This window comes from Protopterus annectens, chromosome 3.part0 (genome assembly GCF_019279795.1).
Source record: "Protopterus annectens isolate FY-2018-M chromosome 3.part0, PAN1.0, whole genome shotgun sequence".
Classification (NCBI taxonomy): Eukaryota; Metazoa; Chordata; order Ceratodontiformes; family Protopteridae; genus Protopterus; species Protopterus annectens.
In genome coordinates, this window is record NC_056731.1 from 9,130,654 (window position 1) to 9,150,270 (window position 19,617).

The 19,617-nt window shown below is 40.3% G+C and overlaps 1 protein-coding gene across 1 annotated transcript in view; it reads right to left on the reverse strand.

The window, feature by feature from the left end:
• ACBD5 (acyl-CoA binding domain containing 5) overlaps positions 1-19,617 on the reverse strand; it is an 882,854-nt gene that overhangs the window by 242,737 nt on the left and 620,500 nt on the right. The gene's annotated exons all lie outside the window — the stretch shown is intronic.

A 19,617-nucleotide genomic window follows, 5' to 3' on the forward strand; every position in this document is an offset into this window, starting at 1 on the left:
ACCCCTGGTGCACTGACGTCAGGGAAGAGTCGACAGCAACCGACGCCGGACCTAGACTTTGGAACTCGGGCCGACTGCAGGTAGCCTGCCAGCAGGATAACCCAAGTGTAATGACTGCAACAGTGAAACACGATGAACATCAACTTATTCCTTATCTCACTTACCTCTGCTTAGCAGGTGACATTCACCCTAATCGAGGACCAAACTTCTCTCCTACTAACCACACTAGCTCCCACAATAATTCCACCAATAAATACCTCAAATTCCTCACCATCAACGCCCAGAGCCTAAAAAATAAAATAATCTACTTTCATGGCTGGCTCACTCACAACTCACCTGACATTGTAGCCATCTCTGAAACCTGGCTAAAACCTCACATAAGTGACTCTGAATTCCTTCCCCCTGGATTTCAATCACTTTGATCTGACCGCCTAAGTACTCGAGGTGGCGGTGTTGCACTAGTCTACTCCAACCAGCTGTCCTTTACTCCATATCCTAATCCCATCCCCTCTTTCAATAATGCTGAACTTGTAGCAGGCCTTCTAAAAATTAACAATCATTAAAGCATTGTACAGTTGTGTACTCTTACCATAAATGTAGATGTTCGAGTGTGTTCACTGTTGCAGTCATGACTGTAGGGTTCTTCCTGCCAGCAGCAGCCCTCGATCGGCCAGAGTCTCAAAGTCTGGATCGGGCATCAGCTGAGGTCGCTTTTATCCTGACGTCAATGCGCCAGGAGGTATAAAGACCTCAGCCGATGCCATTTCCCCAGTTTTTATTGCCCCAGATGTCAGGTGCCCAAAAAGAAAAGGCTAAAAATGAAACCATGCCCAAAACCACATCAGCCAAAATACCTCATAACAGACAAGACTCAAGGAAAAAACAAAAGAGGGGGTAGGAGGGAGGGTAACCCAGACTGCAACAATGAACACACTCGAACATCTACATTTATGGTAAGAGTACACAACTGTACTATGTACTTCGTGGTTCACTGTTGCAGTCATGACTGTAGGGTTGAGTCCCAAAGCTAAGAAAGGGTGGCTGGAGGAGAAACAGAAGGGGCGGCCACAAAACCTTGCAGGACCGCAGAAGCAAAACCGGCCCTAGAGTTAGAATAGACAGGGAGGTTGTAATGCTTAGAAAAAAGTATGCACAGAACTCCAAGTAGTAGCCTCTAAAATATCCTTGGTAGGAACCCCACAAATAAAGGCTAGTGAAGTAGCAGTAGCCCGGGTAGAAGGAATCCTAATATTAACAAGAACTGGATTGCCATGATATGAATAACAGAACGGGATGCAGTGGGCAATCCACTTAGAAATAGTTGGCATAGTGATTGCTTTCCCTTGAACAGAAGGAGCAGAAGCGACAAACAATTGGTCAGATTTCCTGAATATCTTGGTCCTGTCCATGGAAAAACGAAGCTGCCTGTGCACGTCTAAAGAGTGCAAAAGACTTTCTTCCCCATTTTGAGGATTAGGATAAAAAGTAGGTAAATGAATAGTCTGATTCAAGGCCACTGCCGAAACCACCTTAGGCATAAAGGTGGGATTAGTCCTTAGGGATACCCTGTCCTGATGAAAAATAATGAAAGGTTCCACAGCCATGAGTGCTTGCAATTCCGCAATTCTTCTGGCAGAGGTTATGGCCAAAAGAAAGGCAGTTTTCCAAGACAAAAATTTCAAATCCGTGGAAGCTGCAGGCTCAAAAGGAGATGAGGTTAATTATTCCAAAACATAGTTAAGATCCCAAGTGGGAACAGGTGCTCTTATAGGGGGCCAAATATTCTTAGCCCCTCTAAGAAACTGTTTAAGTAATGGATGAGAAAAAATCGGAGGATCCGTATTGTAATGTGCAGAAATAGCAGAGGCATGAAGTTTAATAGATGAAAAAGATAGGCCCATATGTAACATCTCTGTTAGATATCGTAAAATCAGAGAAATGTTCGGAACAGCAGAATCACCACATTGGACTTGATTCCAGGAGCAAAAATCTTTTCCATTTACCTGCATAAGATTTCCTAGTGCTGGGCCTTCTAGCTTCAAGGATGACATCCATTACCTGTTTGGAAAGGGTAGAGGTGTTTACAGACCCTGGATCTGCCAGGCAGCTAGATTCAGAGCTTTGACATGACTGTGCAGGATCCGGCCATCCTGTATGAGACAGTGGATGAGGGAGTTGAGGCAGAATCCAGGGAGGCTCCTGAACTAGGTTCATCAGAGTGGAATATCAGAATTGCCGAGGCCAACTGGGAGCTAGTAAAATCATTTGCAGTCTGTCCTGTTTCATCTTCAGAAGTACCCGAGGTAGAAGAGGAAAAGCATATACTTAGAGGTGTTTCCAACTGAATGAGATGGCATCCACCCTCCATGCTAATTTGTGGTAGGTCCTTGTGCAGAATGTTGGAAGTTGATAATTCTGAAGGGATGCAAAGAGATCTATGTCCGGACATCCCCATGCCTTTATTATCATCCTGAATATCCGAACATCCAACATCCATTCGTGTGGATCCAAAAAGTTTCTGCTCAATGTGTCTGCCAGAGTGGCGTCTTTTCCTGGCAGGAATTGTGCTTGTAAGTCGACACTGCAGGTCAGAGCAGTGTACCACAGAGTCATGGCTAATCTGCACCGGGGGTAAGAGTGAGAGCCCCCCGCTTGTTTATGTACCACATCACTGTAGTATTGTCTGTCTTTATCAACAACTGCCTGGTAGAAGAAGGTCCCTGAAAGCTAACAGGGCATTCTGTACAGCTAGCATCTCCTTCAAATTTACGCGCAGGTGTGTTTGCTCCTTTGTCCAAACACCCTGAAGACATCTCCCGTGCATGTGGGCTCCCCAGGCATAATTTGAAACATCCGTTGTCAGAACTTGGTTGGTTGGTGGAGGACAAAAAGGCTTCCCCTTGTTCTGGAGACAGGCTTCGGCACACCAAAGAAACTCATGCTGGAGACAAAGCAAAATCGTGATCACTGATTCCAAACTGTGGTAATGCTGAGACCATACACTCTTGAGGTACTACTGTAGTTTTCTCATATACAGTCTTGCATATGGTATTAGTAGAATGCAGGAAGTCATGTAACCCAAAGCCTGCAGAACTTTTCTTGCAGTCAGCTGTTTCATTGAAGCCTGGTGTTGGAAAGAAGAAGCCAGTTGCACTTTTTTGTCTGGTGTCAAGGAAGCCATCTGGGTTGTAGTACTCAGAAGAGCACCCAGGAAGTTGTGTGGGCACCAGATTTGATTTCTTTAGATTCAATGTGAATCCGAGATACTGGAGAAGATGCTGCATAAAAGCTAGATGCTGAAGTAGAGTTTCTTTGTCGTCCGCTTGAATAAGACAGTCATCCAGATAAGGGTATATTAAGAGTCCCCGTCTGTCTGAAAAACGCCATTACTGGTGCCAGGCACTTTGTAAAGATCCTGGGCGCAGTAGATAGGCCAAAGGGCAGCACAGAGAACTGGTAATGCTTCGAGCCCGCTTTGAATCTCAGATACCTTCTGCACTCTTGCCTTATAAGAATATGCAGGAAAGCCTTTTTTTTTTTTTTTTTTTAATATCCAAAGTTACCATCCAAGCGTTCTTGCCCAACATAGGCAGCAGCCGCTGCAGAGTGAGCATCTTGAATATTGGTATATCTAGGAAGGTGTTTAGTACGGAAAGGTCCAGGATAGGTCTCCACACGTATTCCTTTCAAGAAAAGCCATGAATAAAAACCTTGCTCTACGTCTAAATGTGGTACCGATTCTACGGCCCCATGGCCATGAGTAACTGAACTTACTGTAGTGTCTCTGCCCATTGATGATTTGGCAGATCTGGCCATCCGATTGGTATTGGCAAGGTATGGAAATGAAATCTGTAACCCCATGAAACTACATCCAGAACCCATTTATCCTGGGTTATGCGGCTCCAATAGTGATAAAAGACATTTTGCCTCCCAAAGGTGCCTCCAGAAGGGGAACCCCTGGGACTAGAAAGGGAGAGTCATAAAGACGGTTTCCAGCAAGGTTGAGACGTAACTTCACCTCCCTTGGGGAAAGGGGGCACTCCACTGCCTATGCCAGAAAGGGGTCTGTGTCTGTCCCCTACCCCTAGAATGCCTGAAACTGCCTCTCTGAGGCCTGTCTGAGCTTGAAAAGGACCAAGGTGTAACTGGCCAGTGCCTGCTAAACTAGGAGGTAGCACCTGTAGAAAATCTTTAACCGTCCGACTGTAATCTAGGCTTCTTGTCAGGAGGGGGATGGGAACCCCTGATCATAGGTAACAGGTCCTCAGCCATTTAAAGCATCCACCTTTGAGGTCTAGGGCCTTGATCAGAAGAGGCCTGTGCTTGCATCTTTGTCCGTGCCGGAACCCCCTTTTTTTTTTTTTTTTAAACTGAATCCATGTTAACATAAAGCAGTGAAGGCCTGAAAACTCCCTCAGAAGCCGGTACCTGCACAGCCGCTCTGGACCCAACTGAGGGAGCAATATCCGAAGGACCATTCCCCGGTAACTCTGAAGGTCCCATCAGCTCCACACTGGAGTTGGTACAGGCAAGCGGGTCAAAGAGGCGGACGACAGGGGCTGCAAAAGCGCCTCAATGACAACCGTCGAACCGGCAACTGGCACTGACTGAGAAACCTCCCCTGCTTTGGACCTCGGAGGCCTGACTGTATCCCTGCGCTTCTTATACACTCCAGAAGCTGGAAAAGAATCTGAGGACATATCGTAATAACATCTTAACTCCTTCAGCATAAGCCCCAAACAAAAAATCGTGCTGCAAAGGGACATCCAAAAGTTTGGCTTTAACCTGATCTGGCAAGCTTTGTTCCTCCAACCAAGCATGTCTCCTAAGAGCTGCACCAGTTGCAGCAGCCCTGCAAGAAGCCTCCAAAGAATCAAAACCACAGTGCAGGGTATGTTCACCCACCTGTTCAACAGCATGCAATAAATCCTGTAGCTCTTTATTGTCTGCACCACCAAAACCAGCTGACATCATTTGTTAAAATATAGACAAAAGGTATTGCTGAAACTTCAACATATGAAATTGACAGTACAAAACTCTAATAGACAATGTAGCAGAAACTTTTTTGCCCCATCTGTCCAAAACTCTGGACTCTTGGACACAGGGAATAGAATTTTTAGCAGAGGCCGCTTTAACACCCTTAGGGCCCTGAGAAATCGCTTCTGGATCAGGTGAAAGGTACTAAAAAGGAATTGATGAGAATCTGGAACCCTGTAATACCTATCCGAGTCGACAGAAGAAAGAGGAAAGGAAGTAGGAGAGAGGAAGGCGTCTGTAAAAACATCATATACAATGTCCAATACAGGGGGAATAGCCAGGGGCCCATGCTGTGGGAAAAGAAGAAAACCCCGAAGCCTTTTCTCAGATTCAGAGAATTCCTGCCCTTTCCAGTGGAAAAGCACTCTCACATTATGCAAAGATACACCAAAAGAATAATCAGAAAGGATTCTTCAGCATCAAAACCCTCATAAGGAGGAAAGGAATAATCCTGCTCAAGGGATTCCCAAAGAAGTAGAAAACAAAATGTCCCCATGCTTGATAGTGCGTTGGTTAAATGTAGCAAAAAACCTACAATTAGCTATGATGTGGACAGGCCCCAGGCAGGGAAGACAGTAAGAGTGAAAATCCCTATGAGGTATATGTGTCCCACATGAAATACAAACAATAACTTTTTCTGACATCTGACAGGAGCAAGAAAAAGACCTCCCCCAATGGGGTACTTAGCTTGAAAAATGTAAATCCACAAACTAAAATCCAAAAATAGACAGGAGAAAGCTGACCGGCACTTGCAAACTGCTCAGGGCACCGCGCGGCAAGAAGGACTGGGGAAATGGCGTCGGCTGAGGTCTTTATACCTCCTGGCGCATTGACGTCAGGATAAAAGCGACCTCAGCTGACGCCCGATCCAGACTTTGGGACTCTGGCTGATCGAGGGCTGCTGCTGGCAGGAAGAACCCTACAGTCATGACTGCAACAGTGAACCACGAAGGACACCTGCTTCATTTCCCTCTATATTCCTCCAGGTAACAACACCAACACCCTGGAAGACATCCTGTCCTGGGCCTCCTCAAATATTAAACTGGAAACCTACATATTGGGTGATGTAAATATAGACTGGAACAAAATCAACAACCCTAACCCCACCATGTCAATCAATCTATTTAACTACACTCAACTTACTAACACCATCACTGGACCAAACAAAACCAACCCCCAAGCTCCGTACTAGACTGGATCCTAGTATCTCATCCCGATTGGAACTCTATCAACTCTCTCCTTAGGCCAGGTACTAAAAACAATCCCTGCCCCGACACCAGCAAATCTGACCTTGAAATTGCCTTACTATTCAACACCTTCTTCACCACTTCTATTGCTGAGCTAACTAAGACCTTTACCAACAACAACCCTCAACCCCACCCCAACCAAACATCCTCTCCTTCCTCTCTCCCCCTACTTTTGAACTCAAACCCATCTCCACCTACCAAATAAAGAAACTACTCTCTAAACTAAAGCCCTGCTCCAATGCCCCCGACAACATTCCCTCCTCCTCCTTAAAAAAAGCCTCCGATGGTATTGCTCTCCCTATTAACATCCTGATCAATAGATCCCTACTTGAATCCTATGTACCCAAACTATGGCGTGCTGCATATATTCTTCCACTTCACAAGGGTGGCAAGAACTGTAACGTATCTAATTTCCGCCCCATAGCCATCCTTTCCCCTCTCTCTAAACTCCTTGAAAAATGCATCCACCTCCAGCTCTTGCCATTCCTTACCAACCACCAGCTACTCTCTCCTACCCAACACGGCTTCCGCCCAGGACATAGTACCAACACCGCCCTTCTCTCCTTCTTACATAGTGTCAATTTAGCCTGTGACTCCGGTAATTTAGTATCCTCAGTTCTGCTATACTTATCTAAAGCTTTTGATACCATCTCCCACACCCACCTTCTAAATCATCTGTCTAATCTCAATCTCTCCCACAAAACTCTCTCCTGGTTCTCCAGCTATCGTTCTGACAGGCTTCAGGCTGTCAAATGGGGCCAGGGCACCTCCACCTTCTGTCCTACCCCCACTGGAGTACTCCAAGGATCCATACTTGGCCCAATTCTATTCAACATCTTTATTAACGACTTTTACAAGGCCATACCCAATACTAAAATTCAATATGCTGACGATTCTACTTCGATCTGCTGCGCCTCCAACTTAACAGATCTCCAACTACTGACACACAGCCTTCTCAACTACCGAAAACTGGATGCTCCAAAATCACCTCTCAATAAATGCTAACAAAACTAAAATCCTTCTATTCTCTCCTTCTAAGTCCTCCCCTATTGATAAAAACTCATTCCAAATAATAAGCCATAACAACTCCATTTTAGAGGTCGTTCCCTCCGCCAAACGTCTTGGTATAACCAACCATTGATGAACACCTAAAATGTAATACTCACACCCAGCTAAACATAAAGAAAACCCACATAAAACTCAGCCTACTTTATAGAAACAACCACTTCCTCTCTCCTGCTACCAGACTAACTCTCGCCACTACTTATCTCCTTCCCTCTCTACTGTATGGCACCCCTCTGCTTACTAATTTATCCTCCTCACTATCCTCCAAACTAGAAATATGTTACAATAAAATCTCCAGATTTGCTACCAAAGCCAAATCTTCTTCTCATCACTGTTCCTCCCTTCACTCATTAAACTGGCTTGAACTCCATAACCAACTTGACTTTCTCCAAATTACGACTGCCTACAGACTACTATTCCAACCTACCAAGTGCCCTGCACTATCCAATATCCTACAACCATATACTCCCCATAGAACACTTAGATCTACCCACCAAAACCTAATCACCATCCACAAACTCAAGCGCCCAGCTGGTCAACTTCTGCTTTCCTTCACCTTAGCCAAAAAATGGAATGCTCTTCTCTCCACTCTTAGGACCTGCGATAACCTTGAAAACTTTAAAACTCTTAATCATTCTCACCTTTACTCCAACAGGAAATGCAGCTGTACTCTTCACCCTATACCTCTCAAGGTCTCCTCCACTTTTACTCCTGGCTAACCTCTCACCTAGCTAATCTTGCTCATTTGTATTATGTATAAATAACTATACTGTAAAATCTAGCCTCAAGGCCATTTACCTGTCTTTTACACCTAAACAAAATTGTAATTGTTTGTTTCTTTATGAATGCTACCTGTTTATTTGTAAGTAGTGCAAAGTTTCTTAGTAATTATTCATGTAACTATGTATTGTTGGAGCTTTTCTCCAAGGGCCTTCACTGAAAACGGGCTCCCCGAGCCCAGTGGACCTCCCCGGTCATCAAACTGGAATAAATAAATATAAATAAATGTATATGTGGACGGTGATTTTTTTCTGCACTGCAGTACCAACAGGATATTTAACGATCTCTCTCACATTAACTTTTGATAACCATTCACAAGAATGTGAGCAACACAGACACTCCCCTAGACAAACAAATGCAAACTCAAATGCTTCTGTGGAAAGCAAGGTCCTTCACTCTCACTACACAAAGAGCTGCACTTGTCTAAGTACAATCAACTCTCAGGTTACGGCAAGCTGGAAAGAATTAAGAACTCCAATGTGCAACAACCCCCCCCCCCAATAATGCTGCTTTAATGTCATCACAAATCATACCTTCTGAGGTTTCCTGATGCAGGTAAAATCTAACAAAAGCAGCTACAGAATTACTAGGCTGCATAATGTTTCCTACCCTGCAAAAGCACACATATTATTCTGACTTAATTACGTTTTCAAAATATCACCTACAACTGTGATGAAAAAGCACAGCAGCGCTTCCCTCTGTATAATCAACAACATAAACCTTCACACGCATTCCCCATTGAAGCGTAAAGCTTATGTATGTAGTTAAAACACTGAAACATGTCCTGCTTGGTAACAGAGAAGTTGATGTGTTTGACTGTTGGCAGCAAGATCTGAATGGTGCAGATGACATGGAATGCAGACAGTAACAGACATCCTCATATTTACGTTTTTCCTTATAAGTGCATTCATCTCCTAGGTTTGAGTATTCAGTTGATTAACCTCAGAGATATCTCCATTTCTCAATCATACCAGGACATGACACATTACAATTACAAAGAAAATCTGTTGCATCGTTAGATAACTACATTAGCTCTCATGTTATTGTATTGTATTTCAATTGCAGTACTGTACATTGATGTTAACTGGAAATTATCTCTGATCACAGTGCAGCTGTTTTTTGTTTTACTTAACTGATTTATGTGCTTTGGCCTCTAGGCAAGAATTACAACAGAAAAAGTCAGGACTACCATTTTTCTCTTGAACATTTGTTAAAATTCCGGTGTTTAGACTACACAAGTACTACTAAAATAATGGATTTCATCCAGTCAATGTAACATGTGCTTCTTTTTATAACTGCAATACACTTTGCTATATTTTTATGTACCTACTTACAATGTTAATCACTCTCACTGTCTCGGTGGCAATTTGGGTTAACTGCCTAGGTAACCCAGTAGTGGCCAGCTTTCAAAAGCTCGGATTCCCCTCATTCTCATATTGTGACAGCTGATTGCCTGAGCATAGCCTTATAGGGAAACCAATAGCTGTTACAGGAAGTCAGTATTCAGACTTTTTCTGCCATTCAAAGAATGAAGCCCTCTAACCCTCCATGATCCAGTGCTGATTTTTTCTGGCTTACTATTCAGACATGCCCCATTTTGGGACCCCTTCCTCTCATTTTATTACTAGATTTATTATTCTCTGTTTGTTAAAGAAATGTTTATTTTAATATTTTATTTCTGTCAGCATTTACAATAATTCCTGTGGAATTTTGTGCTTGTAATAGTGTTTAGTTGGCTTCTACCTTTGACAACTACTTGTTTTTACTGTTTCTGAGGAAACTTTCAGTATTTCTGTCAAAAGTACAGTGTATACGAGTACTGTCAGACACTAAAGGCTGGCCTTTACTGTCGTTATTATGCTTTATTTTTATATTTTGACATGAAAATATTGAAAAACTTATTTTTATTCACCATTTATAGATTACTTACTACATATATGACTAACATAAGAGTGCCATTTTACTGAGAATGAAGTTATTTGAATGTACTGTGGGGATTTCACTTTTTCGACAAAATATAGTTTAAATTGCTACTAAACAATACTTTATGGCAGTGTAATATCTTTAAAGTGTGTGGAGCTAATTTTAACACTGATTTGGCACATTGGTTGCTTTGTTTTAAAAGAATTCTCAACACATTTCAAACTGTTTTGTGATAACAGCAGAGTTTAGTTGTGTAGGGACATACTTTTTACTAGAAACTTTAAACTTTTTTTATTGTGATACATTATCCAGTACTATCAGTTTACTATTCTGGCTGGTATTCTCTCCCTTGATTTAATGGATCCAAACTCTGTTACCCCCACCCCCGTCAAATACAGTTGCACCTAAAAAGAAAAACAAAGAAAAACAATACAAAACAAAACAAATAAATAAAAAATAAAAATTGGCCTCACCCTATGGTTAGTGATTCTGTCGGATTCACTGTTTGGCCTGCAGACCACTTAACTTTTATCTTGTCTCCCTCTAGTGTAGCTTTGTTGGCCACTATGGAATAGGGGTTAGACACTTCCTCAAGATCATTTCCAGTACCTGGCACTGGTATGGGAAAACCACAGCCTTTAGGTGTAGAAGTAGTCTGGAGAAAGAGACCCTTTGCCAGACAGAATACTCTGCCCCCAGACAGTTTATCTAGTAGTGCAGTTAACAAGAAAAAGAAGCAGAAGGTTAATCATACAGGAGAAAATCAGACTATAGCCATTTTATAAGGTTGATGTGATTTCCTTGGCTAACAGTGTTCTGCAGACAGATAATTTTAGTGGTTGATTTTCCATATGCAGCTCTACTTTTAGTTTGGCTAAAGACCCTTCTACTGTTTTACAGAATGATGAGGAATCTGATAAGGACAATGGTGACTTCCTAACTGACAATAAGTCCAGTCACTCGGATTCTTCGGAAGGTGAACCTGAGCTTAACTCTGAACAAGTATAGACTTTTCATCAGATGACTATTGGATTTAGTGATGCTTTTGTTTGGGAGCAGTCAGGAACTACCAGAGAGCTGGGTAGAGTATATAACCTTATAGAAGATGAAAAGCCCAATTCTGTGGCTATCCCTCTACTTTTACTGGCCTTCGAAGTTGTTTATAAAACTACTGTAGGACACCAGTATCTATCACAGCAGTCTCTAAAAAGACTCAGAAAATATCTGGTCCCTTGGTTATGACAAGTCTCTTTTATCATTTGACTGCTGACCCAGCTGCGGTTTCTCCTGCTGCCTGCTCAAATAAAAAGTCATTGGCTTCATCAAATCTAACACTACTTGATAAACAGGGAAGACTGTTAGTTCTTCAGGGAAAAGGGTGTCTCTTTCTAGGAATCTAGCCTTTATAATGTTAAACTATCAAGGCTAAATGTTTAACTTTATTTTACAGTGTATGCTCAGTTTGGATGACTTTGCTATAGCTTCACTTGCAGAGCAAAAGTCTTATATGAATGAAATTGTTTCTAACTTGCCTAAGGTTTCAAAACATGCACTGAGAGGTGTATTTCAATGTGCAGATACAATCTCAAGAGAAGCTGCTTCTTCTGTTGTTTTAAGATGGTATGCTTGGTTACATAATTAGAACTTTTCTGATTATTCAAAAGCTAACATTGTGAATGTATCTTTAAGTTCTGAATTGGTGGTTGGGCCTTTAGTTACACAGATTCTCACACAGTAGGATGATAGAGTCAAATCAATGCATGGGGTATCTAGAATGTTTCATGTACACAACTTATCCCCAAATAGGGTGTTTTCCTTTAAAGGGCAGAGCAAACAACAATAGCAGCCAAACAAAAGTCACGGATCCAAAAAGAAATGGCAGGAGAATAATTCTTCAAAACCAAATAAGAAAGGTTCCTTCCTAAAACAGGATTAACCCCCCCGAAAAGGAATGACTACACCCTATAACAGAGCACCCCTCCCCCGCCCCTCCTGCCCTTCCTTCTTCCTCCATGCTCACTCTCAACCCTGCAGTCTAGCTGCAAGAAGTCTCAGACAAGTGGGTTCCAAGAATAATTCAGAGAGGATACACTTGGCAGATGACAGAAAAATTCCCTCACACCCATAAGACCACAGAGAGAGAGAGAGAGACTTCTCCCAGTGCTCGATCACATGGAAGAAGCAGGAGTCATATAACCAGTCACTACCTGCTATATACAAAGGCAAAGGATTTTACTCCAGAATCCCTTTGGTTTCAAAAAAGGAGCACTCCTGGAGACCCTTTGTAAAATTTATGAAATTCAAAATGCTCACCTTACAGTTGGCCCTAGTGTTGCTTCTAGGCTACTGTTTCATGGCGATTTGAAGATCTCAAGGATATTTATCATAAAATTCTTATTGCTCCCAATTTCAGGAAATGTTTGAGATTTGCTGTATTTAGCTTACCTTATCAGTTTTCTGCATTACTCGTTGGGCTATCTACTGCATCTTGTCTGGCCTCAGTGATTGCCTGCTGCAGAGCCCTAGGCATCTACAGTTTTTCTTTATTTAGATGACTTGATTTGTGCATATTCTGTATGCAGGTCCATGGACAAGGTAGCATCCCTCCTTTCCCACCTGGGCTTCAAATTGAACCTTCAAAAGTCATTTCTCATACCCTCTTAACAAACTGTTTTCTTGGGGTGTTTGACAGACACAGTAAAAAGGGGGGCCTTTGTACCAAAACACAAACTAGTACAGTTATTTTCCGTATTATTTTTTAAAAATGTAAAATTATTGTTCTTAAAATGTTTTGAAATACTTTGGAGCTTTTCTCCCCAGGTCTCCAATGAAAATGGAGTCATACCCAAGCAGACTTTCCTGGTAATCAAATGTCAATAAATAAACTTCTTTCTTATCACAGCATTTTCCTAGAGTTCTCTCTTCCAGACATAGCCTCAGCAAGAGAGTTCCTCAAAATTCTAGGCTCTTTATTCCCCTCCCAGTTGTGAAAAACAACTTGCATGCTTTCAGAAAACATTAACATTTAGCCTTGAAAAAAAAGTGCTTTAGCTTTCTTACTGCCCTATAATCAGCTTGCCTACATGGAAACATGAGGAAAAAATGTAGCCCTCAGCTGCAGGCTTCTAACGGCAAGCTGAAACATTTATTGCTAAAGGGAAACTTGTCATTACATTCAGTGTTCTCTTATTTATTTGGTTCCACTTAAAGGATTAATCCAAGGGTCTTAATCCAGACATACACCTATGTAAAAGTAAGAGAAAACATACCAGCTGCACATATATTATGATCTGTGTACTTTTGCATCCCATCCCCCACCTCAGTGATCCAAGATTACAGCTTAACAGCATGCTTTTGTCCTGCATTTTTATCACATTTTGTATTGCAATACGTACATTTCATATTTCTAAAAAAGAAGAAAGAAAAAAGACATCTGTTTACTTTAGTATCTTTACCATACAACAATAATTAAAATGCTTAACTATAAAACATGCAATTTATATCATGAAAAATTCCTTCTTCTCTTTCCCTTAGTGTCCTTTCAAACATTAATGACACGAAGTGAGGCAAATGCATTTCAGTTCCCCAGAAGTTTTGCAAAGTAAAACAAAGTCTATTTTTTCCACTTTGCCTTGCACAGCCATATTTCATAAACAACTGATTCTTTGTAATCACACATTAATTCACTAAAATCCATGCTGTTGGTCTTCTTCATGTTCATCTACATCTCCTAACACCAGATCCTGGTTCAGTTCCAAGATACTCCCAGTTCTTCAAGTCAACTGCTGTGTTTTTCTTTCTCTCTCTCAAACATTTTCCTTTGTAACACTGGAAAAGTTTCACTGGAAAAGTCTCTCCACGTGCTTTATTACCAGAAGAATGAGGACCAGAGTCCCATTCTACTTGATGGCTCATTTTTTGTCAGACAGATTTGTGTATTTCTTCCTTAGTTTGCTCTACATCAAAAAATGACTTAGATCTTCCAGGAAAAAAATATTTTGAAGGCAGCTGGATACAGCAGTTTGAAGCTCACACCTTCCTCTCCACATTCCCTGATTGCTGGAATAAATTTGTTTCTCTTGTGCCTGATGTACAGTGAACAGTCATTTTCCACAAAACACCAAACCAAGACCAATAACTATGAAAAACTAAAATAAAAAAACAAATGGGCAGAAACATCCAGTAACTACTTTATTTAAGGTTGGGTGCTTGTGTCAGTATATCTGACTTCATCAGAAGAAATTACATACACATATCCATGATTTAAATACATTCTATTGTGCATCACATGATCAAACTGACTTCTAATTAAACCTTAAAATATCTTTCCTTATACAACAGAGTAAAAATAAAAATGAAAACATATGAATACATGTATTCAAAAAACCACGACCACACAAATATATAAATGTATTTCCATGTACTTTCATTAATATATATATATATATATATATATATATATATATATATATATATATATGGGTCTCCTGTTTGTAGAAAGTACACTTCATCGACAAACAGAAGGGCGAGCCCACTTCTGCGAAAGTGCACTACATCGAAAGTTCACTTTCGTGAAAGCCGATTCGCTGAATCGCATTACAGTGGGGATAAGGGAATATATCCTTTCCCCCACTGTAGTGCGATCTCGGAGTTAGTATATTTAAGTATGGGGGGGGGGTGGGAGGTGCATGTGATTTAGTGGGGGGGGGGTTGTGTTTGGTTTAATTTTTCGTTATTTTGTGTATCGCAAAAGTGCATTTTCACCAAAGTGCACTTTCGCGAAAGTGAGTTCAAAGGTTTATGTTTCGATGAAACGTAATTTCGATGGATCAACATAGATCCATAGATATATATATATATATATATATATATATATATATACACACACACACACACACACACACACATAAATAGCATATTTTACATAAAAATGCGTAAGAACATCTTATTAAATGAAATGGTGGACCACTCACTATTATTTAACTGCTTTTTAAGAATATTGCTATTGGTGTCAAGCCGATTTTTGTTGCCACAATTTTATAAGGCCAATTCAGCCTTAAGTTTTAATACACTTTTATAAGGCCAATTCGGCCTTAAGTTTTAATACACTGCTAATAGAAACAGTCTCATTGAGTCCTGGGGATACAGCAGTATTACACTTCAACTGCCATTTTAACTCTTTATATTCCAAATATAAATCAAATGGTCCTCCTCTCTGTCCAAGATTGGCCTTATCAACAGCTATATATTTAAAACTGTGCATGAGGAAACATTTAATATGTTTTTCTAAGGCATTCCTAGCATCGCTTTAACAATATCATACTGATGTCGATATATTCTTTTCCTAAACTTTGTTCTTGTCTTGCCAATGTAAAAACATTAACAGTCCTGGCATGTGGCAAGACAGACTATCCCCTTATTCTGACAATTGAATTTGTGACCTAGTTTAATGGTGCCCCAGCTCTGAACTGTCACTTCTGTCCCTTCTAAAATAAATTTACACTGGCAACATAGTCCACATTTACTCATATGTCCAGTTTGACACCCCACAAATGGTGTCTCTAAGATAGTTTTGAAACACAAATCCTTCTTATACACAATGACAGGTTTTGGTCCTATCCTACTAATATAATCTGAATCAGCCTTGAAGATGTTCCAATTATGGTTGATAATATTTTTAATGCCCTGAAAATGTACACTGTATAGTATGATAAATGCTCTTTGGAAATCGTTACAATCAATCTTGGAAGGGGGGCATTTACCACAGTCAATCCCACATCGCTCCCTAATAAGGGCAAAAGTGCCCATCTTGTCACTACCTTTTTACCTCATTAAAGATGTTGTCCAAAAATGAGTCAAGATAACCTCTATTTTCTAACATCACTCAATAGAGAGCATTCATCATAAAACATACTATTACTACTCACCATATGGGCCAGCCTTACATATTGCCCCTTGACCAATTACTTCTTTTGATGTAAGGGGTGGCAACTATCAAAATGGAGTAAGGAGTTAGAAGAGGTAGGATTTCTGTATAAGGTCAAAGCAAACCTCTTCTGCATTTTATTCTTGCATATAGTAACACCCAAATAATGGACTCTTTCTTCCTCAACTTTCATTGTGAACTTCAAAAAACTGGTACTAGCATTCAAATACTGAAAGAACTGATCAATCCTCTCTCTACTGTCACTCCAAAATATTATGTAATTCAAGAAACGACCATATAATAACAGACAGCTGGCAAATTCAAAATTGAACACTACTTGGTTCTCTCACTGAGCTAGCAGCATATTGGCAAATACGGGGGCACACATGATTCCCTCCCATTGCTACCCCCTTTCTTTTGTCGAAACAACTGATTTTCAAAAACTATACAGTTGTTTTTTAAAAAAACCTCCATTAGGGGTCTCATGGTGAGGATCTTGCTATGTTCAAAACCAGAATTGTCACATAAGAAATCATAAAACAATTCTAAACCATCCAAATGTGGAATAACCGAAAATAGATCACAAACATCTACAGTGACAAGCAGTAAATTATCAGAATACATTTGATTTGATACCCTGGATAAAAATTCCCAGAAATAATTGTATAAATGTTTATGTCTGGTTAAGATCCCTTTTGTATGTGTATCTATATATTTGGCCACGTGGAAAGTTTTAGAGGCTTTTGCATCTACAACTGGTCTCAAAGGTGGGGGGGGGGTCATATATGTTGTTAAAGTAGGTATAAAAAGTGTACACACCCCTGTTAAAATGCCAGGTTTTTGTGATATAAAAAAATGAGACCACAATAAACCATTTCAAAACTTTTCCCACCTTTAATGTGGCTATAACCTGTGCAATTCAAATGAAAAACAAACAACTCTGTTAGGGGAAAAATATAAAAAATAAAAAACATACAATAAGCTGGTTGCATAAGTGTGCACACCCTTAAACTAATACTTTGTTGAAGCACCTTTTGATTTAATTACAGCATTCAGTCTTCTTGGGTACACACCTGCCATCAATTAAAGATACTCTGATTAACCCCAAATAAAGTTCAGCTGTCCTAGTAGGATTTTCCTGACATTTACTCAGTTGCCTGCCACAGCAAAAGCCATGGTTCGCAGAGAGCTTACAAAGCATCAAAGGGATCTCATTGTTGAAAGGTATCAGTCAGGAGAAGGGTACAAAAAAATTTCCACAGCACTGGATATACCATGGAACACTGTGAAGACAGTCATCAAAAAGTGGAGAAAATACAGGACAACAGTGACGTTGCAAAGAACTGGACGTCCCTCCAAAATTGATGAAAAGACAAGATGAAAACTAGTCAGGGAGGATACCAAGAAACCTACAGCAACACTTAAAGAGCTGCAAGAATTTCTGACAAGTACTATATGTGACAACAATCTCCCATATTCTCCATATGTGTGGGCTATGGGGAAGGGTTGCAGACAGAAGCCTTTTCTTACACAGAAAAACATCCAGGCCCGGCTAAAATTTGCAAAACAATACATCAAGTCTCCCAAAAGCATGTGGGAAAATGTGTTATGGTCTGATGAGACCAAGGGTGTCATTTTTGGTCACAATTCCAAAAGGTACATTTGGCGCAAAAACACTTCACATCGCCAAAAGAACACCATCCTCATTGTGAAGCATGGTGGTGGCAGTATCATTTGGGGTTGCTTTTCTTTAGCTGGAACTGGGGCTTTAGTCAAGGTGGAGGGAATTATGAACAGTTCCAAATACCAGTCACTTTTGGCCCAAAACTTTCTGGCATCTGGTAGAAAGCTGAAGATGAAGAGAAATTTCAACTTTCATCACGACAATGACCCCAAGTATACATTCAAATCAACAAAAGAATGGCTTCACCAGAAGAAAATTAACGTTTTGGAATGGCCCTGCCAGAGCCCAGACCTAAATCCAATAGAAAATCTGTGGGGTGACTGGAAGAGGGCTGTGCACAAGAGATGCCCTCGCAATCTGACAGATTTGGAGCGCTTTTGCATGGAAGAGTTGGCAAATATTGACAAGTCAAGATGTGCCATGCTGATAGACTCCTACCCAAGAAGGCTGAATCTTGCAATTAAATCAAAAGGTGCTTCAACAAAGTATTAGTTTAAGGGTGTGCACACTTACGCAACCAGCTGATTGTGCGTTTTTTTATTTTTTATATTTTTTTCTACTAACAGATTTGTTTGTTTTTCAAATGAATTGTACAGGTTATAGGTCACATTAAAGGTGGGAAAAGTTCTGAAATGATTTATTGTGGTCTAATTGTTTTACATCACAAAAAACTGGCATTTTGACAGGGGTGTCTACACTTTTTATATCCACTGTATCACATGAATTTCTATTAACAGTCTTGAATAAAGTATTTATCTGTTTTATCAGAATTCTAACATTTTGATTCTTATTTCCTTTCTGTAATCTATTTCTTTTGTCGATTTTAATATGTCTGTCCATCTCTATTAAATCAAGCAACTCATCCCTAAGATTATTTCCTTATAAACTAAGAGCACACACTGCTCTGTGTTTCCTGCAGGCATTCTACAGAAAGTTCCAGAGCATCTTCCAGTGACCTGTCCTCTTCAGCTGCATCCTGAGTCATCTGCTGCTCCTTCATATGGGAAATCTTTGCCCCATCACTCTAAAACATTGCCTGTGCCAAAAATGCCACTGTTTCCTGCTTCTTCCCTTGCTATGCAACTCTAACTGAACTTTTGTACCGATTTCCTACTAAAGACTCCATGGTATCATCATATGGCAAGTCATCAGATGTCTCCCATTTCACCTGTTACTTCTTAGTTTGGCGACTCACTATTCCATCATGCTGTGACATTACCTGTGTTAGGTTTTCTATTATTAAATCCTTCACTTCAAAGGTAATCCATAACTTCAGTATCTATTTCTTTAATTTCTCACTCTTCTTTGTTACTTTCCTCCTTTGTTTACTTATTTTTGTACTGTAAAATTTTCCATATCCATGTGCCTTTTCCTGCATTTCTCTTCAAATATCTTTGGTGCTGCTTTTTTGTACCAATTAGTTTTGCTTTCTCCTCTGCATAAACTTTGTTCTTTTCCATGTCCACATTTCTTCTTCAGATGTCTCCTGCTCTACCCATGTCTCCTTAATTTGGGGAGTCGTTCCATCAGGCTGTGACATTAGCTGTGTTGGATTTCATATCTACATCCTTCATTTTGCAGGCAATTCATAACTTCAATTTCTATTTGTTTAACTTCTGCCTTAATAATCCTCTGTTTTATGTTACTCCTTTGTTTTATTTTTTATTTTGTGAAATTTTCCATATCTGGGTGTCTTTGCCTGTATTGCTCTTCAAATAGTTTGAGGCTACTTTTTTTGTACTGATTACGATCTATTTTTCTTTCTCATGTCCATGTTTCTTTTTCATACCTTTCAAAAAATCTCTGGGTTTTGTTCTTTATATTTTTGCACTTCTCTTTCACTTTTTTCTAGGTGAAAAAGTTTCTTTGTGCAAAGATTTTCATGGAATAAATTGTATTAATGACCACAAATTTGCATTTGAAGCCTTTGACAGTTTTTCTTGTGCAAATATTTT